The sequence below is a fragment of the Pinus tabuliformis genome, chromosome 1_1, assembly GCF_031772625.1.
Source record: "Pinus tabuliformis cultivar Carrire ecotype Pingquan chromosome 1_1, CPIR1, whole genome shotgun sequence".
Classification (NCBI taxonomy): domain Eukaryota; kingdom Viridiplantae; phylum Streptophyta; class Pinopsida; order Pinales; family Pinaceae; genus Pinus; species Pinus tabuliformis.
Window position 1 is genome coordinate 694,975,298 of NC_142297.1, and position 27,424 is coordinate 695,002,721.

General features: G+C 39.3%; 1 pseudogene; it reads right to left on the minus strand.

The window, feature by feature from the left end:
- Positions 1–5,045: 5,045 nt before the first annotated feature.
- LOC149215346 (uncharacterized) lies at positions 5,046–5,632 on the minus strand (annotated as a pseudogene).
- Between the last annotated feature and the right edge of the window lie 21,792 nt (positions 5,633–27,424).

Genomic DNA, 27,424 nt, shown 5'->3' on the forward strand with positions numbered 1-27,424 from the left:
TTGCATGACTGAACACCAGGAGAAGGCCACAAAATTAATATATTTTGGCTTTATGTTTGTCACTTGCATCTAGCGAAATATAGTGATGCCATTTTTATCATGTCCATCACCCTTACCTTGGTATCATTATAATCCTGGAGACTACATCCCTTGCTAACATTAACCTACTAAGACCACGATTTTTCATTAGAATAAGGCAATGTTGTGGTTTATAGCACCTTTGTTAAAATTTGTGATCCATGTGTATGAGAAGATGAATTTTATTCTTCCATAAATCATTCATACCACACTTTTTGTCACTTCCATTCTCACACTCAATCACCTTTCCTCCCAAGGATGAGCTCTTGCCATTGAAATCTAATAACCCATCATTTCAATCTAAACTTTATTCATTAGCTTCTTCCTAGCTAGAATACCTTTGAAAAAATTATTTGATCCATCTTTCAAACTAGTTAATATGTTTGTGAACTAGCTAATATGTTTGTGCCACTACGATCGAAATGAGACAAAGAACTAGAAGGTCAATATTCCCTTCTTGTTTCGATGATAAGATCTTCGATACTCTTTTTGATTTCATGAACACAAGATCCCATCTCATCAATTTTTTTGTGATGATGGAATGAAACATAGTTTGAAACTTAGATTGCATTTATCTCTGAGACAATATTTTCATCACCAATTTGCTGACTATAGGTTATCATAGAGTTGCATAAACAAGACAATGCCCAAATTTTAGCTATAGTAAAGTGTCCTCGTGGCAAGCCAGCTAAAGCACCAAAGTTGCGAGTGACAGATTATGATATGCTAATATCTCCAGTTTCAAAAGGATTGTTCAACATGTTTTGATCATTGGTGGATTTGGAAACCTCATTTGCACTTTGAGAACTTCCCAACAAACTCAAATCTAGACTAACACTATTAAAAAAGCCATTGTCCATCTTAGTACTCTATTACTAAAAGTTCTCTACCATCACATCCACATCCAGATGAAAATCCCAACTTCATTGCAGTGTCCCCACTTTTGAGATTTCCTCTCCACTTATTTCTGCTAGATCTTATTTTTGTAAGAAGTAGTTGACACCAGGATTCCTCATATCGTTCAATGGGGATAGCTCAGTTGGGAGAGCGTCAGACTAAAGATCTGAAGGTCGCATGTTCGATCCACACTCATCGCATCGTAGCTTCTCATGTGTAAAAAAATTTGGAACTCTTAAAGTAAGAAGTACCATGTGTTGCCTTCGAATGCCCGAAGGTCACTTGTTCCATCCAATCTCACCATATTGTAGCTAGACAAGTGTCTACAGTTTTGTATGATAGGCGTTGCCTTGAATACCAATGTGGTGCTAAATGGTAACATATCTAAGCATGCTTTATCCGTATGATTGTTGCTCTGTGTAATAATTTTATGTTAAGTTGTATAATCTTAATAATTATTTTATATGATATTATGTTAAGCTGTGTAATGTTAATATTTATTTTTTATGATACAAATTGAGTGAGCCTAATGGTTAAGAGCATGTGTTTCCTCTTAAGAGGTCACAGGTTCAAAACTAGAGGGGGGTAAAGTATGTATGCCTTCGTAGACTTAGCAGTCAAATCGCTGCGCGGAGGTGGGTCTCTTGTCCCACAAACAAAGGGGTCTCATAAACCAATTTGGTGTCTGGCTTGGCTATGACCTAAAAAAATGGATATTATTTATTTTTTACGATATAAATATATTTAATTAAATAGTTAATATTTAATTTATAATTAAAAAAATATTTATATAAATTTGATCTTTAAAATTTATTTATTTTTAGGTTTTTAAGATCTACTTTTTAATTTTTCTTCACAGATTTTATAAATAAATAAATTTTTAATGACTTTTCTTTAAAAAAAAACTCATTTTTAATCTGGCCTACAATATTTATTTTTTTATATATTTAATTTTATTTGCATTAAAAATTGTGCAATATTTATTTTTTCATATATTTAATTTTATATGATAAAGTTTTGCATTAAAAATTTGTGATAATGTTTTTTAAGTATTGTTTTCATATATTTAATTTTATATGATAAAGTTTTGCATTAAAAATTTGTGATAATTTTTTTTAAGTATTGTATTATATGATTGTTTATGTTTGAGTATTTATTTTTTATTGTTTAAAAATTTAGATTTATTTTTTTTATGGATTTTGAAATAAATATTTAATAATATTAAAAAGTAATTTTTTTTTAAATTTTTAAAATTAAATTTTTAATAAATTGTGATATCTTCTTCTAACAATTTGAAATGTTTTTTATATAAATATTGGTTGTAATTTATGCATAAACACATATTTCCAACTCATCAAATGGATGTTGATAGTAACTTAGAAATAAACACATGTTTTTAATTCATTAAAGGTTACTTGCAATGCAATCTGTAATAATAAATGCTTTATAACTCTCATTATTTTTTCATAAGTACAAAGCATGGAATTAAAAATATGAAAATATAAAAAATGAGGATTAGTTATGGCATTGACTGTATCAATGGTATTTTTTCTTAATAGGGAGAATAAATCATTTCTTAAAATGCTAGTTTGGTTTTATATCGGTAGTCATTTATTGTCTTTTTGTAATGCCTAGTTTTTTTAAAGGAATTTTTAATATCGAATTGGAAATAGATTTTTATTTGCTAATAGAATGCCTTCAAGGTGTCCTAAATCTTGAAAGCGTGCATGCGCACCCACACACATATTGCTTGGATCTCCTTACATTGTTTATGTCTATTGGTTCTAGAATCATCTTCAATAGTGGATAAAACAAAGGCAAGGAAAACATTAAGTGGACTATAATTTTTTTACATCCTTCAAGTACTCCAACCAATTTCTTCAAGATTGGGGTTTTCACTTACTCTTCTTCATGAAATTCATCCAATTCATCTTAATATGTTGAGTCAAATTTTCCATTCTCTAACTCAAACCCTATTCTCTTTGCTTCTCCTTCTATTGGCTCATCATCATTCTTGGGGTTATTGATAACTTCTCCAAAGATCACATCATGACTACAAACAATATTCCTTATCACTAGATTGCAAAGTTTGTAGCCTTCTATTCCGTCTTTATAACTAATGAACATACATTTATATGCTTGATTGTCCAACTCACTCCTTTTCCCCTTTTGAACATTAGCACAACCATCACAAGCAAAAACTCAGAGATGTACATGAGACTATTTCTTTCTAGTCTATGTGGAGTCTTATCAAACAATGTTGATGTAAATGATTAATTGATCAAATAACATAAAATATATATTGCCTAGGCCAAAAATTTATATTCTATGCTGACACCTCTAAGTATATTTCTTTCTTTCTCCATCAACATAGTATTCATCCTTTCTACAACTCTACTCTATTAAGTTGTGCAGAGAGTTGTATTTTATCATGCCACTCCACAATGTTTACAAAATCGCCTAAAAAAAATTCCACTAAACTCCCTCCATTATCAATGCTCAACTCTTTGAATTTCTCAAAAACCTTAGATTTCTTATTAAGGAAAGACAAACATGTTTTCCTATAAAATCATCTATAAATGAGACATAGTATATATATCCTCCCAGAGATTAAATAAATGTAGATCCAAACACATCACTATATATTAGCTCGAAGATCACTTTTTCCCTCACAACACTAAATAGAATTCTTGCGTGATTTTGTTTACTGTTGGACACCTAATCCTCTATGGGTTAGTGTGGAAGCCGAATAGACAAACGAAGTCCAAGAGACCTTGGGATGTGGAACCCAACAGTCAAACCATGTACTATAAATGTATATGTTTTGTTAATAAAAAATGTAATCTCATGTTTTATACTTCATATTCATTTGCTGCCATGTGTGTGTCTAACATGGTATCAGAGCAGCAGGCGATCTCCTGCCCTGCTCCAGTATGAGCCACTTGTTTATGTGAGCTTGTTGTTTTGTGGCCTTCCTTACATGTCAGTCCTATAGCCAGATTTTGGGAGGAAGCTGGAACTCGCCCAGGGATCGCTGAACACAAATTCAAGTTAAAGAGTAGAAATAAATTAATATTTTTGTTCAGCAGTGGCTATTGGCAGCAGTGAGACAGAGAATTCCTGAGGGCTGAACAGATTGTGGGTTCAACGAAATAGAGGTAATTAGTAAACCAGTTTACCTTTAGAATTTTGAAACTTGCCGGAAGCTCAATATATTCTTCTGAATCATAGAACTTGAATGGTAAAAATTGTGCCTTGAATAGCTTGTATCCTCCACCTCCATTCCCCACGCAATTGGTTTGAGCTTCCTTGAATAGTATTGGCCTAGTCTTCATTACCTGTAACGTTCCATGACTACCTAATGCGCCTGACGACCTGAAACATTGAAAGTTTGCCGTTGCACCATTTATGCTTGAGCGTTTCACTTTCTTGACTACCTAATGCACCTGACAACCTGAAACATTGAAGGTTGGCCGTTGCAGCCAGAACAATTTGATTGGACCCACTCTTCAATAGTCTACATGAAGAATGAAACGCCTGTGCATTGAGCATGGAAACTAAGTGCGATGAACAAACTCACAACCTTCACTATGGTGGCACCGCTCGGATCTTCACATGAATGCGGTGTTTATTTGGCCTAAGCATCTTTGTCTTTAGATGTTCATGAATCTATTGTAATGGCATTTACAACTCATTCTTCATCCATTCTTTGCCGCCGTGTTTATTTGGCCAAGCGATAGAATATTCTTTAATCCGATATACCACATTGCTTCAATATATAACTGCATTTTTAATATATATACATGCACTGTATCCACCATAACGCTACCATATACAAGCGAGGAATCGACTGTGTATTAATCGCAGTGATCAAAGGTATGGGAGCTACTTAGTTTATTCCTTGTTAAGTTCATCATTTCGACCTTTTACGCGCAGTTTCATTCGCCCAATCTCAGGTTCTCACTAATTTTCGGTTCAAAGGGTTTTATCAAATCTTTCCACCGCTGTTTGTAGAGCTTTCCATAGTTGTTTGTAGGGAATTTCAAGTTCTCAGGATGGAATTCGACTTGTCAGTTATCCGACAGATCATTCAAGCAATTAGTTTTCTTAAGATCTTGATTAGATTGATGCGCAAATGGAATGATTATTTGATATGTGCGTTTGGAAAATCTGGTTGTCGAAATGAAAGTGCAGGAGTCTAACAATGACAAATTAGAATTATAAAAGCGAGGGTCCATGAAACTGAAATACTAATCATCATTTTCATTGCAGGCAATGAATTGGGGAAAGCCCACAAAATCTGATTCAGATTCCAAATCATTTTTAACATTTCCTCTCTCAGAAGAAAATGTTCGTCCCAGTTCTTTCATCTAAACCCTAATTTAACAACGTGGTCACTAATCGACGAAGCTGCAGGAACCTTGAAAATTCCTGCTGGAGTGTTTTTGCATGAAAATTCATAGTGTTCATTGAAATTACCTCCGATGGAATTCATGTTCATGAATTTGTCTCCTCCAAAGTATTTCATGTGCAGATCAACAACCATTCTCTGCAATTTCTTCATTGCAATTCTTTTTCTCAGCATTACCACCACAAAACTCACCACGCTCCATAAACTCCTTGCTTTAAGGCATTTAAGCTGTGAGGGGATCTTCATTTCTACTTGCATGTAGTAGTGAGTTTATGAGAGGTTGAGTATGTAATATTCCAAATTAGCTATGGCTAATTGGAAAATTTGATTTTCTTCAATTTTTTCCTTCTATAGTTATTTGTAAATAAAAAGTGAGGAAGGGGGAACATAACTCACTTTAGAATGAAAAGTCACTTCTTAGGTAGTACAACATTGTGACTTAAGGGGGAACCAAGGGGGCCAAAGGGGGACACAGAAATGGGGCCCACGCAGACACATGGAGGGATTGCGTAGGAGGGAAGGAACACATGGCAAGAAGGGGATCATGCAGGAGAAAGTAATCCTAGGGATTGTGAGAGGCAGAGGCTATAAAATAGAGAGGAACCCCCTCATTTGGGATCATTATGGCTATGAGCATTTGTGATAGTCATTTCGACTTAGAGCACGCTGGCTGTTTAGCTAGTCTGTAGCACTATTTAGTGCATTGAGTGTCTTCGTTTGAAGATCTCACCCTTAGCCCCAGGTGATCCAGGTGGATGTTGGTGGCCACCCACCTATCCCATTTGGACCCCCACAACTGTCTCTTTCAGTTTTTCAGTTTCCTTAATTATAGCATAGTTTACTATTTTTAGCAGTTTTTCGGGTCCTAAACTTCCGGAGCCATTTTGAGGCCCTAAACGACGTTTTTTGGGAAATCCACCGCCAACGATTTTTTTGATAAAAATCGTCTTTTCCGTTGTAGTCCTCGGAGAGATATTTCCAACGGGCTATCATGTGCGTCCAACAGAGATAGTACGACCAATTCGCGACCCCGGGAAGTTGATGTACCAACTTACCCAAAAACGGGGCCCACAATCTGGCGTTTCATCTTCTAGGGTTAGGTTTTGGAATGTGAAGGGTTTTCCGTTGTTTCTCAATAATAAATAGGCCCCCGAGCCTCATTGTAACACAGTTCGAAATAGTTCAGAGGCATGTAGCCACCACATCTCTTCTCAGAGATAAGCTACCATCGCCCTAGCTGGTTTATTTCTATTTGTAAGCATATTTCAATATTCTCCATTAATGAAATGAAGTATTATTTCCACTGCATCTCTATTTTTATGGTTATCGCATCTCTATATTTATGGTTATCTCTGTAATCTATTGCGTTCCTGCTTAAATCCGGATCACCACGGGACTTCGAGTGCCTGCTCGGGCAAGGTATTTCCATTGGCATTCCAGCAGTAGTTTCATCAACATTTCAGCAGTATTTTCATCAGCGTCTTTGAGGAGCTACGCAGAACCCCAAAGGGGTGATTTTAGGGGTTCGGCCATTTCAGAAAATCTTTCTGGGTTGTTTGAGTAGAGTCTGATTCCAAAGTTTCAGCCTTTTCTGAGGAGGGGAGCAGCCCCAAATCCTCATTCGATTTCCAGCAGCAACAATAGCACGACAGTTTTCCAGCAGCTACGACGCAAATCAGTGTGGGGCCATTCCATGAAAGCTTTCTAGGTTTTTCTGGGTTTCTTGAGTAGAGCCCGAATCCAGAGTTTTAGCTTTTTTTGAGGAGGGGAGCAGCCCCAAATCCTCATTTGTTTTCTAGCAGCATAGTAGCAGCATCCACGCAGAGAGGCCATTCTTGTCATTCTAAGAGTATTTCTTCACTTGCCTTGTGCAAGTCGTGGTGCCATCTGTCTAATCACCTCCTATACTCATTTATTGCTTAGTATAATAAAATGGCTTAGCATTTCTCGCTGCATTTCTTGTGTATCTGCTTATATTGACGGTTTACATTATTATATGTTGTTCCACTATTATTTTATCACTTATGGGTTATTATATCATTTGCACATATTTGATTGGAGTTTTTGTTGGGGTTTTGAGTAGTATTCTGGGTTAGGGATATTACAGTGGTATCAGAGCATAGATCTAGCTTAGCCTATGGAGCTAGCAATCTATGACACCGGGGGAAAAACCCTATGTCTGTTACAGAGGTCAAAGATATAGAGACACTGGGCGTAGGTTGGAGGATACCTACGGAGAGGGAGATTGTGTTCCTGTGGCAGATGCAGAACAAGAGGAACCTGTGGTAAACGTAGAACAGAGAGAGCCAGTAGTGGATGCAGAGCAGATGGCAGACGAGGACGGGAAGAGATTTGTGGATATGCTCCTCAAATCAGTGGAGGATCTGTCGAGGCAAATTAAGGTGATGGGGAAAAGATTCACGGTAGTAGAGGCCAGACAGCATGAGAGCCCATGGGTTTTTCAAGTTGGTGAGGGATCGAGCGCATCCCACCATTTACTAGATCAGCATGATACTGCACAGCAGGTGGCCTCACATGCCCCTACACGCTCTACCATGACCACTTTCTTAAGAGCCGACACTAGGGTCATAGCCCAGCAAGAGGCAGAGCCTGGACATATGGGCGATTATTTTGTAGAGTACCAGGCCTATGGGCAGGAGTTCAGGGAAGCCCTCTCATTCAGAGATTTTGTTCAGCTCCAGCAGAATAGTAGACCCTATGACCATCACAAAGGGTATTGACATTACCATGATGGTGACACCCACCGTGCAGCGAGTAGATTCCACTTGCCTACGTTTGATGGTTCATCAAACAGTTTGGCAAAGTCTTGGGTGGAGAAGCTGGACATTTATTTCCATCTTAACCAGATGTCGGAGACAGAGGCCATCAAGGTGGCAACATTGCATTTAGATGGTGAGGCCCAGGATTGGTGGTTTCATGGGATGGTTACACTAGGGCACTCCACAGTGACAACATATGACGAGTTTACCAAGATACTGATGGAGTGATTTGATCAGAGGGATCCATAGCAGCATTTTGTTGAGATGACAAGGCTCAAACAGACAAGGAGCCCAGAGACCTACATTATAGATTTCTTGAGGGTCTTTGTGATGGTGCCAGACCTCTCCACGACACAGAGGGTCTATATGTATGTTGAGGGGTTAACAGAACCACTTCGGGGTCTAGTCCAATCCACTAGACCAGCTACGCTCCAGGACGCTATTAGCAGGACCCAGGACTTATAGGATGTCTTACCCAGGACCCGGACACCTTACCCCCAGAGACAGACTTTCCAGTCTAAGGGGAAGGATGTGAGGATTCCACCTCCAAAGGGGAATCTAGGACAAGTACAACTTGACGATGATGCCAGGAGGGAGTTGAAGAAGAAGCGGTTGTGCTTCACTTGTCAGGAGCCATGGGCACTAGGACATAGATGTGCTGCTGGTAAAGCACATTTTATTGAGGTCTTCTCCAAGAGCAGTGGAGGATAGGATGACAAGGAGGATGTGGAGGCAGGGGATAGCCATGCCATACAGGGACCTTTGCCACCTCCACCACCAGTAGCAAGTGGTGCATCTTTTGCACCCACCGAAGGGGCCCTTGCAGCGTTGCGGGGAGTTCCCAAGTATTTGATGTTACTCATACAAGGGACAGTACGTGGCCAGCACATATCAGTTTTGGTTGATAGTGGGGCAACCCACAACTTTATCGATGCCCAGATGGTTGAACGGAGAGGTATATAGACAGATAGCTTCGATGGGTTTTCAGTCTTGGTCCCAGGAGATCAGACCATGACGTGTGCTTGTTATGTTCCAGAGCTTTCAGTGACGATAGGCACCTACACATTGACTGACCACTTTTTCGTGGTCAATATTCCAGACACCAACATGATACTGGGTGTTTAGTGGCTTATCACTCTAGGGAAGGCCACGACAGATTGGAAGACCTTGGAGATGGAGTGGGATGATGAGAAGATAGGGAGGCATGAGAAGATATGGGGACAGAACACATATCCGCCTCAGACTATCTCGGCTCATTGGATGGAGGCAGTCTTCCGAAAGGGAGACATAGAGTGGGCAGTGGAGCTACATGCATCAGAGGCAGGAACTACAGGGCAGACGGTACACCCAAAGATACAATCTATGCTTGATCGGTATGCCATAGTGTTTAGGGATATTCCACCAGGACAGCCACCAGATCAGGGGTTTGAGCACACCATCAAGCTTGAGCAGGGCATACAGGCCGTGATTACCACCCCCTATAGGCACCCCAAGGTCTATCGGGATGAGATTGATCGAGCTATCCAGGAGTTGCTTCATTGCCAGATTTCACGCAGCCATTTGTTTTGGAGTGTGATGCATTGGGAGAGGGGATCGGTGCAATATTTATGCAGGGAGGTCACCCTATAGCATTTGAGAGCCAGAAGCTCCTTCCACACGAGAGGTTGTATTCCATATACGACAAGGAGATGCTGGCCATCATGCATGCATTGGCTAAGTACCGATAGTATTTGGTAGGCAACAGGTTCAGGGTGAGGACTAATCACAACAGCCTCAAGTTCTTTTTGGAGCAAAAGCAGCTACAGGAGAGGTAGCAGAAGTGGATCAGTAAGATCCAAGCATATGAATTTGACAATGAGTATGTCAAAGGTAAGAACAACGTGGTAGCAGATGCCCTTTTATGTAGACCAACCACGTTGTCTCTTATGAGCTTGGATATAGATTGGAGGGCTCGACTCTTAGTAGAGTACTCCAAGGACATATTTTCATGTGAGGTTCTGGATGGGCAGGTGGTATATGACAGGTACAGGGTGGTCGATGAGATCATCTACTACAGGGATCGGATCTTCTTGACTGAGGGGTCTCAGCTCAAGAAGAAGATACTCCAGGCATCACATGATTCCCCATTGGCAGGACATCAGGGTTTTACCAAAACCTATAGGGCCATTAGGGAGAGGTTCTCATGGAAGGGCCTCAAGAAGGATGTACTCCAACACATCTGGGAGTGTGATGTTTTCCAGAGGAACAAGGGAGAGATGATCCATCCCGCAGGATTATTGTAGCCTCTTCCCATTCCGAAGGAGAAATGGGAGAGTATTTCTATGGATTTCATCACAGGGTTGCCCATGGTACAGGGCAAGGATTGTATCTTTTTCGTCGTTGATCGACTGATGAAGTACACACATTTCTTTTCCATATCTGCACACTACACAACAACATAGGTGGCCAAGCTGTTCTTCAGGGAGATCTTCAGGCTACATGGTCTTCCTAAGACCATCATCAGTGACAGGGATAGTCGTTTCATTGGCGGGTTTTGGCAGGAGCTTTTCCAATTGGTTGGGACGGAGTTAACACCGAGTACTAGCTATCACCCACAGACGGACAGATAGACGGAGATAGTTAACAAGTGGCTGGAGGCTACTTACGTAACTATGTGAGTTGGAAACAGCGAGCATGACTAAAGTGGCTGCATCTGGGGGAGTACTGCTACAATACTTCACATCACATGTCCACTGGTATGTCACCATTCTATGCCTTATATGGGTATCATCCTTTATCTTTTGCTGATGTGATGTTTGGTGATAGCAAGGCTCCTAGAGCCAAGATTTGGATCCAAGAGAGTCAGGATATCCTCCGAGCTCTTAAGGATAACATGGCTACAGCGTAGAACCAGCAGAAGTTGTATGCCAACAGGGGTCGGGTGGAGAGACAGTTCGAGGTAGGGGACATGGTCTACCTACGATTACAACCATACTGACAGTCATCGTTGAAGTAGAAGGGGGCTGAGAAGCTCAAGCCGCACTTTTATGGGCCATACAGGGTGATACGTAGGATTGGACAGGTTGCATATGAGTTGGAGCTGCCCCAAGGCAGCAAGATTCATAACATTTTTCATGTATCATTCTTGAAGAAGGCATTGGGGCAGCAGGTGAACGTGACAGATGAGCTACCACACATGGATGATGAGGGGCATTTGGTATTGCAGCCGGAGGCTATCATTGACTCTAAGGAGAGACGGTTGCGGAGCAGGACAGTCCGAGAATTCTTGGTGAGGTGGAAGAATTTGTCGAATGAGGATGCCACTTGGGAGAGTGAGGAGATCTTACAACATCCATCACTTCAGTTTCTTGAGGACAAGAAACATTTTGCTGGGGGGGACTGTAATATTCCTAATTAGCTATGGATAATTGGAATATTCGATTTTGTTCGATTTTTTCCTTCTATATTTATTTATAAATAAAAAGTGAGGAAGGGGGAACATAATTCACTTTAGAATAAAAAGTCACTTCCTAGGTAGCACAATGTTGTGACTTAAGGGGGAACCAAGGGGGCCAAAGGGGGACGCAGAAATGTGGCCCATGCAGACACATGGAGGGGCTGCACAGGAGGGAAGGAACACATGGCAAGAAGGGGATCATGCAGGAGAAAGCGAGCCTAGAGATTGTGAGAGGCAGAGGTTATAAAATAGAGAAGAACCCCCTCATTTGGGATCATTCTGGTTATGAGCAATTGTGATAGTCATTTTGACTTAGAGCACACTGGCTGTTTAGCTAGTCTGTAACACTGTTTAGTGCATTGAGTGTCTCTGTTCGGAGATCTAACCCTTAGCCCTAGGGGACTTCGAGTGCCTGCTCAAGCAAGGTATTTCCATTGGCATTCCAACAGTAGTTTCATCAGCATTTCAGCAGCAGTTTCATCAGCATTTCAGCAGCAGTTTCATCAGTGTCTTTGAGGAACTGCGCAGAACCCCAAAGGGGTGATTTTTGGGGGTCGGCCATTTCATAAAATCGTTCTGGGTTTTTCTGGGTTTTTTTAGTAGAGTATGATTATATAGTTTCAACCTTTTCTGAGGAGGGGAGCAGCCCCAAATCCTCATTCGATTTCTAGCAGCAACATTAGCGCGATAGTTTTCCAACAGCTAGGACGCAGATCAGTGTGGGGCCATTCTAAGAAAGCTTTCTGGGTTTCTCTGGGTTTCTTGAGTAGAGCCCAAATCTAGAGTTTCAGCTTTTTCAGAGGAGGGGAGCAGCCCCAAATCCTCATTTGTTTTCTAGCAGCATAGTAGCAGCATCCACGCAAAGAGGCCATTCTTATCATTCTGAGAGTATTTCTTCACTTGCCTTGTGCAAGTCGAGGTGCCATTTGTCTAATCACCTCTTGTACTCATTTATTGCTCAGTATAATAAAATGGCTTAGCATTTCTCACTACATTTCTTGTGTATCTGCTTATATTTCTGGTTTACATTATTATATGATATTCCACTGTTATTTTATCACTTCTGGGTTATTATATCATTTGCACATATTTGGTTGGAGTTTTTGCTAGGGTTTTGAGGAGTATTCTGAGTTAGGGATATTACAGAGTATGTGTACATGTTCCAGATTTCATGTTCCTGTAGTAGCTTGTAACGTGCATATATCAGTGTATCAATATCATTGTGGTTTATTTTTCTTTGTAAAGGAAGGGAAGATCTAGAGAAAGAGAGCACTTTACCGGGTTCATTAGAGAATTGCACTTAAGGTTATTTGATCTTAAAAATGGTTGTCGCTCATGGAAATATGCATGCAGGATTGGGACGTGAAAATCTTTGAAGAAACTTGGTCGTCCATACCCTCATCCACATAATATTCTGACAAATTCTCCAATTACGACTATGTTCTACATGGACTAACTTGAGACGGGATTTCAACATCTTCGGAGAACCTGATCTGAACTCTATATGGATCAAACCTGCTCTTGAGAGGATAATGACATTACAGTTTTGAAGCAAAGAGGTATTGACTTGTTGATTCCAGAGTTGTTGATTCCTTGTTATATTCACTACTGCATAAGTATGTATGGTTCATGAAAGTAGTATTCTTTTAGCATCATAGTGATTGTTGATGGTTGATTGGAACATTGATTGTTAAAGCCCAAAAAATGGCTTTAATTTATGATGTATTTGATTTATTAAATACTTTGATACAGTCCAATGACAATGGGATGGTAAACATCAACAAAGACACTCTCTGTGATATTTAGACCTGCCTGCATAATGCATAGGAAAAGATCAATTTTTTGCAGCTTGAATCACAACTACAGCAAGAAGAGCTACATCAAAATAGACATCATTATGGACCTGTTTTTGTTCAGAACATTGAGACAACCACCCATCAGCAACAACTCAATAATGTTACAGTTCATTCAGATTTAGTAACCAATGAAGCAGCAGTTGTACATGCAGATGCAGAAGTGCAGTTTGCACTTCCGAAGCCCATCATCAGACCTTGGGAAGAGCTTTTCCACAACAAGCACAGAACTGGTCTTGGATATTACAAGGACGTGTCCTTTCATATTCCAGACTACTCCAAGCCCATTCAGTTTCAGAGTGTTTGGATTCATTCATTACAGTTCACCTCCAGCTGTTACAGATTCTGCCCCTCTTCCATAGCAACAGCAACAACAACATATTGTGAAATGCCAACACTGTGACCGAGTTGGCCATCTGAAAGATCACTATTTCGATCTTCATCCATGTATGATCTGAAAATGGAATGTACTTGTTTAAGGGTGTAAGGTATCCATTTTCATTTATGTAAATGAGTGCACAAATACTCCAAGTTTAAATCTACAAATATGTGCACTTCTTATTTCTAATACAAAGATTGACTGTAGGGGAATTTACTAGATATGTCACCTCTAAAGAGTGGATGAGATCCAGAAGCTACCTGGCCCTCTACAGACTCTGCCTAAAGAAATAAAAAGTAAACACTCAAATTCAATTAAAAACAAGACCTTGCTTGAACTTGACATTATGCAGAATCTTAGCTTGAAAGAGGTGTATGTCTTTTCTTCTGTTTATGTGTTTTAACTTGATTTGTTTCAGCTGATATTAAACATGTATATCAGACATATAAGGCAGCAAATAAACATCACACATAATAGCAAATTTAATAAGCAGTTCACCCCAATCTCATGGGCTACGTCTCTTGTGAGCTCTATTCAACTAGACTTGGCTCTTTGGGATTATGGCTTGAATTCTTTTACAAGTTCCATACTCAACTCCAAAAGGTTACTGACTGAACCTATGGGTTTAGAAAAACCATATACATCCCTGTCATGGCTGTCCTCTTTGTGTAGGAAGATCTAGGCTCCCTTGGACTTGATTCCTTCAGTAGGTGCACTAAGCTTCCCTAAGCTTCTTAATGGCACAAACTCCTTCAAAATTCTTCAAATTTCTTTGAAACCTTTGCTACTATCTCCAGCACATATCTAACATAAACAAATGACTATTCATTTGCTCAAAATGAGCACTGCATCCCAATCTAGGCCTACTCCCATGGATGGCTCTAGGCTGCATGATACTTCTCTCCAGCATCTCGGCCTTTAGAAGTCTCCAAATTCTTCTTAAAACACCTTCATTGGATTCATAAGGTTCATTACAGTATAAATAGGCTTTTGTTTCACCTCAAACAGATGAACCTAGCCCAACACAGCTTAATCACTGAAATGGCCCTAGTGGCCCTAAAAGCTTCCCTGAAGCTAAATAGTGAGAAGAATGCCTCAACAGGAAAAAAAATCTGTAGATATGGATTAAGAACACTGAAATCCTTCAGGAATGACCTTCGTTCCACATTCAATGGCTGCACATTTCCCAATGCAACTCCCAAACTGATTTGGCCCTAGTGTCTCCTGGAACTTCCCCGAAGCAAAATCACCTGCAAACGACCTTAGATGGCTATGAAACCTATGCCAATGGCTTCAGAAGGTCGAAGAGACCCAAAATCGGAAAAAAAATCATCCAAAAAGGACTTTCCTAGCCAAAGTTATGGCTCATTGAAGATTTCCTCCAGTTTGGCCTAGAACCACTCCAGTTAACTGTAGTGGAAGTTCAGTTAGCTCCGCCAATTATGGCGGGACAACCCAAATTTTGCGGTCTGCCAAATTTCCTGCCAGGTTGTGCTCTAACTGTTTGTTGGACGGTGTATGTGACCGCATTACCCGGACTTGGCGGTTCTCTGCCTCGGATTTAGTGCCAACCTTTAATGGCACGATTAGGTGAAGTGGTTGTTTGTCCCACATTTGTGGCAATGTGACCACGTTGCATAAACATTAAACATGATTGTGATACATTCCACCAGCGGTTATTTAATATGGCCCAAGGTTCTGAGCATGGTGGTCATGTGTATGGGGACTGGCCCTTAGGGGATGGCCCCCTTAGGGCCCCGCCCAAACACAATTCAAAACTCTTAACCAATTCATTTCGCTCATAGATCAAGTCCCCACTGCATTGTCTAATGGTAAGACGAGAATTGTTTCATGACAGGTTGCGGGTTCAAACCTCTCTGCTGCCAAAAAAATTTTAATATGACCCATGCCCTCTGCTGATGTCATCCAGGCCACGTTGCTGCCTCCAGGCTTGCCACGTGGCAGCCTGCCATTCGTTGCCCAAAATAGAATATTCCAAAAAATATTTTATGGAATATTCTATTTTAAATTTTTTTGAAAAAATTCAAAATTTCAATGTTATTGGGCAATTCTTCTTTTTGGCATAACTTCCTCATATGGAGACCGTTTTCCGAACCATTCACGGCGCCGAAATCAGGAGGACGACACCTATCCAGTCGTTTAGGTTCAAACTAGTTCTGAGCACTTTCATTTTTGACCATTTTACGACACTTGGTCCTGAGCTTCTGATCACACCTCCCAAATGAGAGGCTTTTAGTCCCTAAAAGCTTATTGAAACGCTGAAATGAACTGTAGTATAGACAATGAGAGAATGAACATCCTCTTCTCTTCATCCCTTCAAACATTTGACCCTTCAAGTCAAGCATGTACAAAAAGAATTTAAACAATGCTTTTACAAAGATGAAACACTTCATCATTTCTCCTCTTTACAATCTTGGAGATCAAATTAACTTTTTCCAAGTCAATATTACATTACATGCACAGTTAAAAACAAAGTAATCAACCCTTCAAGCTAATCACACATACATGTTTAAAATACAAGGAAATCATCATGATCCCTGTGCTCATGGATATCATTCTCATGCATGTAGTGTATCCTTCAACTTTCTCTTAAGTACAATCATAAGTACAAGATCCTTGATCACATGTACATGTACTTTCAAAGCTCAAATGAATATAACTTTTGCTGCAATAGAGTGAGTCTCATACTTAGCTTTTCCATCCTGCAACTTGCATTCCTTTAACAAAGAAATGCATTCAATCAAAAGACATGCAACTTTGATTGGATAAGAATTCTAACCATTTCTTACCAATCCATTTCAAAGGTGCTTCCTTTAACTGCACATCGATATCAACATGCATATCATCCTTACACATATCAATGATGGAAACTTCCTTCCCATTCTTGCCATACTCTTTCTTCAATTTCTTCAACTTTCATGGAAGCATTGTTGGATTCAGAGTCCAACACCTTTCAGTAATATTTCCATGCTTATGGAAATAAGTGCAACACATGTTCATCTTCTTGACAGCATGATTTGCATTGTTCAATGGAACTTTGGCTTCTTGCCTCCTTTCCTTCAAAAGTTTCCTGTATGTTGCCATTCTTTTCCAACATCTAGAAACACTATGGTTAACCAAACCACAAAAAGAACATGCAATTCTTTTCCAATGCTTGTGTGGAAATTTTCCATTCTTTACATGATCAAAGGAAGTGTGATGGAAATCAGATTTATACCTTTCTCTTTCACCTTCATTACCTTCATAAGGAGGTGAATCGAAAGAAGAAGAAGCTCCCTTTGGAACACTATCAATCCCTTCAATGGTTTTAGAGCTTTCACCACTTTCTTGTTCAAGTGCATGCTTATGCACACCTTATTCCTGCAAAGCATGTTTCAAACTATTGCATTCCTCAAGGATACAACCTCTACAACCTTGAGATAGAGAACCTGGAATGAAACTCCTTCTAGTAACTGTTTCAATTGCCTTCATGGCTGCTTTGGAACTTTCTCCATAAGATTGTCCACAGCCAAGACCCAAATACTTAGGCCTTACCTCAACCATTATTGGCTCAACTATACCCTGTGCATGTTTTCCCAATCCTTTTCCTTCATATCTCATTTTGGACATCAATTTGGACCCTATGCCTCTGGTATGTTTCTCAAAAGAACCATCATAAACATTCGTATAATAATTTGAAGACAAACTAGAATTGTTTACCTCTTCTTCAAGCTAATACTTGGCTAAGGCTTCTTTGGCAACAAGGAGTTGTGTCTCCAACTCATGCATCCTTTCCAGATTCATGTTTTCAATATGAAGTTGGCTTTCCATTTCCTGCAATTGGTCAGAAAGAAACTGCTTCTCTTCCCTCATGGAATTCAACTGCTCTTGAAGTCTAGAACTCTGCCTTTCATCCTCATACATTTCTCTCACCATATTCATCATGATGAAAAATTCTTGCTTCAAGCCTTCATCAAAGAATCTTGTGAAGGAGGAAACTTCACTTGATGAAGTTGTTATTATAATATCAATGAACCCATTAACTTCAGCAATGTGCTTAAAGATTTTCAAAACAAATGACAAAGTTTTTTACCCAAATGTCTTTACAACCATCACATTCAAGCAGCCAACAATACACAAATCAAGTGAAAAGCTTGTTCAAGCAGCCATCAGCAAATCAACTCAAGTGAAATTCTTGGAGTGATTTTGAGGACCTTTGGGGTAAGGAAAATATCTGCTATTCCTTTTTGTCTTCTCCAAGACTTAGCTAATCAGTAGCTATCCCCAAACTTCAGCAAACTCAAACAACATGCAGTTTGCAAAATAGTAAAGCAGTCAATCTTCAACACTGCTTTAAACACCTTTCAAGTTATACAATCAAGCTACTGTGATGTCAATCAAGCAAACCAAGTGCTCTGATACCAACCTAATCTGAAAATGGAATGTACTTGTTTAAGGGTGCAAGGTATCCATTTTCATTTATGTAAATGAGTGCACAAATACTCCAAGTTTAAATCTGCAAATATGTGCACTTCTTATTTCTAATACAGAGATTGACTGTAGGGGCATTTACTGGATATGTCACCTCTAAAGAGAGGATGAGATCCAGAAGCTACCTGGCCCTCTACAGACTCTGCCTAAAGAAATAAAAAGTAAACACTCAGATTCAATTAAAAACAAGACCTTGCTTGAACTTGACATTATGCAGAATCTTAGCTTGAAAGAGGTGTATGTCTTTTCTTCTGTTTATGTGTTTTAACTTGATTTGTTTCAGCTGATATTAAACATATATATCAGACATATAAGGAAGCAAATAAACATCACACATAACAGCAAATTTAATAAGGAGTTCACCCCAATCTCGTGGGCTACGTCTCCTGTGAGCTCTAGTCAACTAGACTTGGCTCTTTGGGATTATGGCTTGAATTCTTTTACAAGTTCCACACTCAACTCCAAAAGGTTACTGAATGAACCTATGGGTTTAGAAAAACCATATACATCCCTGTCATGGCTGTCCTCTTTGTGCAGGCAGATCTAGGCTCCCTTGGACTTGATTCCTTCAGTAGGTGCACTAAGCTTCCCTGAGCTTCTTAATGGCACAAACTCCTTCAGAATGCTTCAAATGTCTCTAAAACCTCTGCTACTATCTCTATCACATATCTGACATAAACAAATGACTGTTCATTTGCTCAAAATGAGCACTGCATCCCCAATCTAGGCCTTCTCCCATGGATGGCTCTAGGCTGCCTGAAACTTCTCTTCAGCATCTTAGCCTTTAGAAGTCTCCAAATGCTTCTGAAAACACCTTCATTGGATTTAGAAGGTTCATTACAGCAGAAATAGGCTTTTGTTTTACCTCAAACAGATGAACTTAGCCCAACACAACTCAATCACTGAAATGGCCCTAGTAGCCCTAAAAGCTTCCCTGAAGCTAAATAGTGAGAAGAATGCCTCAATAGGAAAAATGAGTTGTAGATATGGATTCAGAACACTGAAATCCTTCAAGAATGACCTTCGTTCCACATTCAATGGCTGCACACTTCGCAATGCAACTCCCAAACTGATTTGGCCCTAGTGGCTCTTGGAACTTCCCCGAAGAAAAATCACCTGCAAACGACCTCAGATGGCTATGAAACCTATGCCAATGGCTTCAAAAGGTCGAAGAGACCCAAAATCAAAAAACAATTCGTCCAAAAAGGACTTTCCTAGCCAAAGTTATGGCTCATTGAAGATTTCCTCCAGTTTGGCCTAGAATCACTCCAGCTAACTATAGTGGAAGTTTAGTTAGCTCCGCCAATTATGGTGGGACCACCCAAATTTGGCGGTCTGCCAAATTTCCCGCCAGGTTGACCGCACTCTAACTGTTTGTTGGACGGTGTATGTGACCGCATTACCCGGACTTGGCGGTTCTGTGCCTCGGATTTAGTGCCAACCTTTAATGGCATGGTTAGGTGAAGTGGTTGTTTGTCCTGCGTTTGTGGCAATGTGACCACGTTGCATAAACATTAAACGTGACTGTGATACATTCCGCCGGCAGTTATGTAATATGGCCCAAGGTTCTGAGCATGGTGGTCACGTGTATGGGGATTGGCCCTTAGGGGCTGGCCCCCTTCGGGCCCCACCCAAACAGAATTCAAAACTCTTAACCAATTCATTCCACTCACATATCAAGTCCCCACCACATGGTCTAACGGTAAGACGAGGAACTGTTACATGACAGGTCGTGGGTTCAAACCTCTCTGCTGCCAACAAAATTTTAATATGACCCAAGCCCTCCCCTGATGTCATCTAGGCCACGTTCCTACCTCCGGGCCTGCCACGTGGTAGCCTGCCATTTGTTGCCCAAAACATAATATTCCAAAAGATATTTTATGGAATATTCTATTTTAAATTTTTTTGAAAAAATTCAAAATTTCAAAGTTATTAGGCAATTCTTCTTTTCGGCATAACTTCCTCATACGGAGACCATTTTCCGAACCATTCACGGTGCTAGAATCAGGAGGACGACACCTATCCAGTCATTTAGGTTCAAACTAGTTCTGAGCACTTTCAGCTTTGACCATTTTACGACACTTGGTCCTGAGCTCCTGATCAATGTAAGCGTTGTCATAAAACCAATCATTCTTCAAACAGATGCTTCATAAACAAACCTCCTACAAGAACAAAGATTCATCTTGGATGGATCGCTTCTTGGCAATGGGCATCAACAACCAAGAAGATATTCCAGTCACATGTCAGAACTTGTTCTAGAGTATTGAACAATCTTGCAGTTGATTTTTCTTCATCATCTCACCTTGTATCTGAAAAGGGGGGAAATGATGGTCATCTACAAGCTTCAAAGCCACATCAAGCGAGCCAGAGCCACAACCTACCACACCAGTTTCAAAGTTGTAGCCAGAGACAAAGACGCCCCTGAGCATGCCTTGAGTTGGTAATTTAGGACACCTCCTCTAGCAAAAGACTTCAGCTTCTTGCAAGTTTCGGAAGAATTCCAGGAATAAAATTGGGGACACTTCCTCTAGCAAAAGACTTCAGCTTCTTGCTAGTTTTGGAAGAGTTCTAGGAATTGCATTAAGCATTCCAGAGTTGTTGGTCATCCTTAAATCATCATGGGTTGAGACTTCCCTTTTCAGGTTGAAGTTCTCCCTTTTATGCGGGATGAGACCTCCCTTTCATGGTTGAAGGTTTCCCTCTTCAAAACATTAGGAGCACTTCCTCTAGCAGAAGACTTGAGCTTCATGCCAGACTTGAAAGAGTTTCGGGAACTGCACTAAGCGTTCTAGTGTTGGTGGTCATCCTTAAACCACCGCCCTTTATACCAACATTTCAGAGAGCACATTTAGCCTAGTGCTGCCATGCATTTTTTGCACATTTTGTATTACATCTCTCTTCTTGGACTCATACATAACCCTTTGGATTAAGGGGGGGAATGTTGGACACCTAATCCTCTATGGGTTAGTGAGGAAGCCGAATAGACAAACGAAGTCCAAGAGACCTTGGGATGTGGAACCCAACGGTCAAACCATGTACTATAAATGTATATGTTTTGTTAATAGAAAATGTACTCTCATGTTTTATACTTCATATTAATTTGTTGCCATGTGTGTGTTTAACATTTACCATATACATTTTGTTCATATAAATTGAAATAAAAAAAAATATGGATACCTTTAACCATACCTTTACTATGCAAAATATGAATTCTCTTCTCTCCAATATGTCTCATTCTATAATGTTAATTTCATTCTCAAGAACAATGATAATCTTACACCCATTAGTGATAATGATTCTTGATAGCTTGTATAGAGTTCTAATATAAATTTGAACCCCTCAACAACACCATTCCTCCTCAAACCACCTTGTCAATATCCTACTCAAATATATTTTGCAAACCTACATCAAGCATCTTACTCATAAAGATAAGGTTGTTGGAAAATTCTAGAATATGTAAAATAGTAGGAAGTGTTTTAACATGTCCATATTTAAGAAGCGATTGGACCCTTCAAATCCATGTCACATGAACCTGGTTATTGGTTCATCTCTTAAGAACACATTGCCTCCATTACACTTTTCATATTCACAAAACCACTCATATGGGAAGTCATATTAAAAGATGCACTTGAGTCAGTCAACCCATCATCATGATCTGAATGTGTATTTATAAATTCTAAGTACACATCCCCTCCTTTGAAGGAGGCATTTCCTTCTAGGAATGGAACATCATTAAGTCACTTACTTTTATCAAAAAATATGTTCTATAATATTTCCTATAATACTTAATTTTACAGTAGTTCCAATATTTTCTAATAGAAATGTCCTAGATATTTATATATGCCTCTAGATTTAGATCTACCCCCGAAGCTTTATTCTGATTTTTGTATATAGGGTGACCTCTGAGAAAAAAAGGAATCCTTGGTCCTTGATCTAACAACCCATTATTTTCCACCACATTTATTTCAATAATAAGTGATGCAACCACATCATCAGGCTCTAATGTGGATGTATTACTCTCAATAACTAAAACTAAGTTATCCCATGAATTTGGTAAAGAACATTATATAATAATGCACTTATCTTCCTTAGAAATATTAATATCAACAAAAAACAACTAAATTACCATAATTTTAAATGCCTTCAAATATTTTGTCACAAACTCACCATCATTTATTTTTTAGGAGGTACAACTTATTTCAAAGTAAATGTTTGCTTATCAGGGACTTATATTGACATAAAATCCCTATCATATCCCATAACACCCTAGATGTAGCATCTATTGGGGCATTAAATAATAGTGAATCTATAAGGTATATATAGATACCAGTACTTTTGTCCTCCTTATCCAAACTTTTCTATGTTGCCACCACCATACCCATAAGTATAGTACCAAGATCAAAATGATGTAGTGTTCTTCATTTACAAGAATGTCCTCCATCTTGACCTTCCATCACTCAAATATACAATTAAACTAAGCTTTTAAATCTTAAATATGGTACTAATTATCATTCTCTTTCACATAATAATCAATATAATTAAGCTCACAGTCAATGTAGGTTTATCATACACCCAAAATAAACTTGCTTTATCAGGTATAAGCTAAACCCAAATAATGAAGGCTTCCCCTTAAAGATAATAACCTCAATCTAACACCAAATATAAGTTTTAAACCTATGTAAGTGAATCAATGCATATATATTGCTAAGAAAAATAGAAAGAACAAAAATTGCACACATACAATACATAAAGATGTAGCTTAGAAACTCTTAACTAGGAAAATTGGCATAAATTAGAGTTACAATTGTGTTTGGTTCATATTTTAACTTTTCTATTTATGATACATTATTTAGATATTTCATAGCATCCAATACTCTAATATGATAATGTGAATTATATACAATCATAATCCCTTAACGAGGATTAGATTACAATGGGCTAAAAAACCATTAAATACCTATTTCATTAAATTTGGATTTATTTTAGTTTAGGCACCTTTGGAGACAAGCCAAAAAAATCTTTTCTAAAATCCAAAATTGGAGTTTCTAAGGTGCAAAATATATTTCTAAAATGTCAATATCGCATTCAAAAATTGCACCTTTTTCAGTTGGTATTGGCACTTTTAGAACTCATTTAGCACATTTTGAATTTAATATAACATTTTTGGAACTCAATTTTAAAATTTTGTACTTTTGAAAAATCTAATTCTACATTTTTTTAAATCTTATAAACACTTAGAATCTCAATTTACACATTGCAATCCTAATTTTAATTTAATTTTCAAACACATTTAATTAAATTGGCATTTATAACTTTTGAAATTTGATACGTATCATTTACAAATACTAGCCAAATGAGAAATATAAAAATTCAAAGAATTTATTAGAAATTAAAACATTGCCACATTTTTTTTTGGTCAAATAAGAGTGGAGAAGATTACATAATTTACAAGGCCTTACAATGTAAGGACAACACGGCCTAACCCTATAAAGGGTAACCAACTACACAGCCCGAAAATTCCCAAAACCCTCAGTCTTCGGCTTACAAAAAATATCCATCCAGGATCACGTGAGATCCAACAGTCACGAAACTAGCATTTTGGCAACAAGCGTCCCTTTTACCTAGTGCACGGACCCGAAAAGGAAAGTGAGCGAGAGTTGAAAGAATGTTCGAGTCCGAGTTGAAACATAAGTTTTGAGCAGTTTTAGAACCTAAAACCCGTACTATAAAACCCCTGATGATCGGACATTCCTCCAAGATATCGGAGCGAAAATTTGCACGGTCTTTAATTTCCTTTTCGGACTCGATGATGAAATTAAACCCTTTGTCTATAAAGTATCGGGTCCATTTTTGTGGTTATCCTCCGATTACTTTTCAACCTGATGTCCATACGATTACAGAGGCAATTAAGATCTATGGCCGCCAACCTGCTAAGAGGCTTACTGATTACCAAGCGCCTCTCCCCTATGGAAATCTCTGATTTGCGCAAATTTCTTCTCTGCTTTCTCTGGCTTCCACTAGTTTTTCTTCTTGTTCAGACCTAAAGGTATGGAAATTTTCCATGTCTTTGTCTGCATGAATTTGACAATCCTCCCACAAATTCCCCAAGGGTGTTGAATCCCACGCATACCTACTGTAGCTTTCTTTGCACAACACTCCTTCATTCGCGAGACGATCAACTAGCATATTGGCTTTTCTTTGCACATGAACGAGGTTGGCTGGTCTTAGTGTTTGTAGGTGGGAATGAATGCATTGAAAGACCTACAAAAGTCACCAATGTTTGGATACCTTTTCAGGTGCTTTTCCATTGCAGATTTTCTTGACCACATTAATAACCAGTTCCGAGTCAGCTTCAATAATTGCATTGTGAGAATTTGACTCAATTAGTATTTCTAGGCTCTGCTCTAAGGCCATGAGCTCGCCATGTTTTTTGTAGCCGTTCCTAGGTGCCCATGAAAGATATCCTTTATACACCCTTACTCATCTCTGATGACCCCACCAAACCTAGCCATCCCTGGGTTACCTTTAGAAGCTCCATCTATGTTAATTTTCCAGAAATCATGAGGTGGAGGTTGCCAAAAGTCTTTATCAACATTTATCTAGCTTACCTCCTTGTGTATGCTCTAGCGAACTAGCGATTGGAGACCCAACTGCAACAGTATACGCTTGTCTTAGGGTGGAATTAGTTCCTCAGGAGGTCCTCCTAACGTGGCACCAATATCATCTTTGATTTGTCTTAATATTTGTGCAATAGTGTTCTGGGTTGAGCCAGTTTTGCTTTTGAAAATCCTACCATTGCATTCTTTTCGGACATCCTAGATTAGGAAGCCTAGAACTAGAGTCCAAGCGTTGTTGATGAGCTCATTGCTTGAGAAGTTCCTTCTCCAATTCCTCAGAGTGTTGGTAATACTGAGGCCATCCCTATAATTTTGTTTGAAGACTGATGCCACCCAATCCCACAAGGTCGAGGTAAAAGGGAAAAGCTTGAGTAAGTGTTCCATTGTCTCCTCTTGTGTAACACATAGATAACATTTGGATGGGACAACAAAATCTTTCTTCAGAAAATTTTCCCAAGTTAGAATTTTCTTTTGTTGAACCAACCACATGAACATCTTTATTTTCATCCAGTGTGCGTTCTGCCAAAGGTCCTTCCATGCCTTATCAGGTTGTTGATAATCACACCATGTGGCTATCTGCTTAGCTTCTTTGAGGTTAAAGTTACCTTTTATGTTTCTTCCCCATCTTAGTTGATCAAACGAGGATGAGACCAAAATATTTCTTTGTTCTAAGTCCATAGCAAGAGAGTTTACCTGAGCTTTCAAAGGGCTCTCTTCCCTGTAGCCTAGATCCTTCCAAGTTCTCCATTTGCCATTGTTCCTTACCTGATCCCAGAAATCACTTACCATGCATAAACCTTTGTTGTCAGTGTCATTCTTGAGTTCGGTTAGTTCTTCTCTAAATAGGTTTGGTTCTTGCTACCAATTATCCTCCCAGAATCTTGCCAAGTTCCCATCTCGGATCTCCTAGAAGCTGTGCTGCTAGACAATGCCTCTATTTTCCCAAGCAAGATTCCAAATGTGGGAGCCCTTGATAAGCCCAGACATTTGAATATGATCCCTCTCCTGCCAGTTTGGTGCATATTTTTGTTTCCATAGCTTTACCCATGGGGATGTCGAATCCTTAAACCACCTCCACCAAAGCTTTGCACCTGAAACTCTACTGAGGGTTTCAAGTTCATGAAGCCCCAAACCTCCATGGGCCTTAGGTTTTTAGAGCTTGTCCCAAGCTACCAAAGACCACTTCTTTTGCTCTTCCCCTTTACCCCAAAGAAAATCTCTTTGGATGTTCCAGATCTTTTGCAAAACTCATTTAGGAACAGGAAAAGATGAGATCATGAAAGTGGGTATGGCCTGCAGGACAACTTTTGTGAGCACAAGGCGCCCTGCTAGATTCAAAGATCTACATGTCCACTTCTGGATCCTATCCTCAAGTTTGTTAATGATCAGTTCCCAAACTCCCCTGCTTAGAGGTTTGTCTGTAAGGGGAATTCCAAGGTACTTAGAGGGTAACTAATCCCTTTGGAACCCTAGAATTATAGTAAGGTTTCTTTGAATAGCAATGTCAGTATTAAAAAAGAAAACTTTTGATTTTTCAAGGCTTACCTCTATACCAGCTGCCATGGCAAAGTCATTCAGGATTTGTTTAAAAGCTTTGGCTTCCTTGACCATGGGAATGCCCTGCAACATAGTGTCATCCACAAATTGTTGGTGTGTTGAAGCCACACCACTTGTGGTGAGTTTCAAACCCTGGATTCTTCCCTCAGCATTTTCCATTTTTATCGCTCTGCCTAGCCCTTCCATCATGAGCACAAAGAGGAAGGGGGAGAGTGGATCTCCTTGTCTTAGACCCCTAGAAGGCATGAATGTTCTTGAGGGTGATCCATTAAGCAAGATTGAAAAACTGGTCGTGGATACAAGGGCCATGACCCATCTGATCCAATTGTGGTCAAAACCATAAGCTTTCAGCATTTCTCTGATGTAAGACCAGCTTAGCTTGTCATAAGCTTTCGCTAGGTCAAGCTGTATGATCATTCCAGCTTGCTTGTTGTTTTTCAAAGAGTGTACCATCTCATGAGCTTGAATGATATTGTTGAGAATCTGTCTTCCTTCCACATAACCAGTTTTCTCCTTTGAGATAAGAGCTGGAAGAAGGGGCTTGAGTTTGTTAGCGATCACTTTGGAAATAATTTTGTACACCACATTACACAAAGCTATGGGTCTGAATCTATCTCGTGTGATGGATTTTTCCTACTTTGGAATCAAAGTTATAAATGAGGCATTGAGAGCCTTCAGGACCGATTTAGATCTCCTTGAGTCTTCAACTACATTAAGGATGTCTTGTTTGACTTTTTTCCAGCGTGCTTTGAAAAAGTCCACATTGAAACCATCCGGGCCAGGAGCATTCCCATTTTGCATCTCGTTGATAACTTCCCTGACCTCATCTTTAGATACTGGCCTATTGACATTATGATTGTATTCCTTTGTTATCAGTTTGGGGATGTACCTTGTGAATTTATTAATAAACTGTGATCAGTCTAAG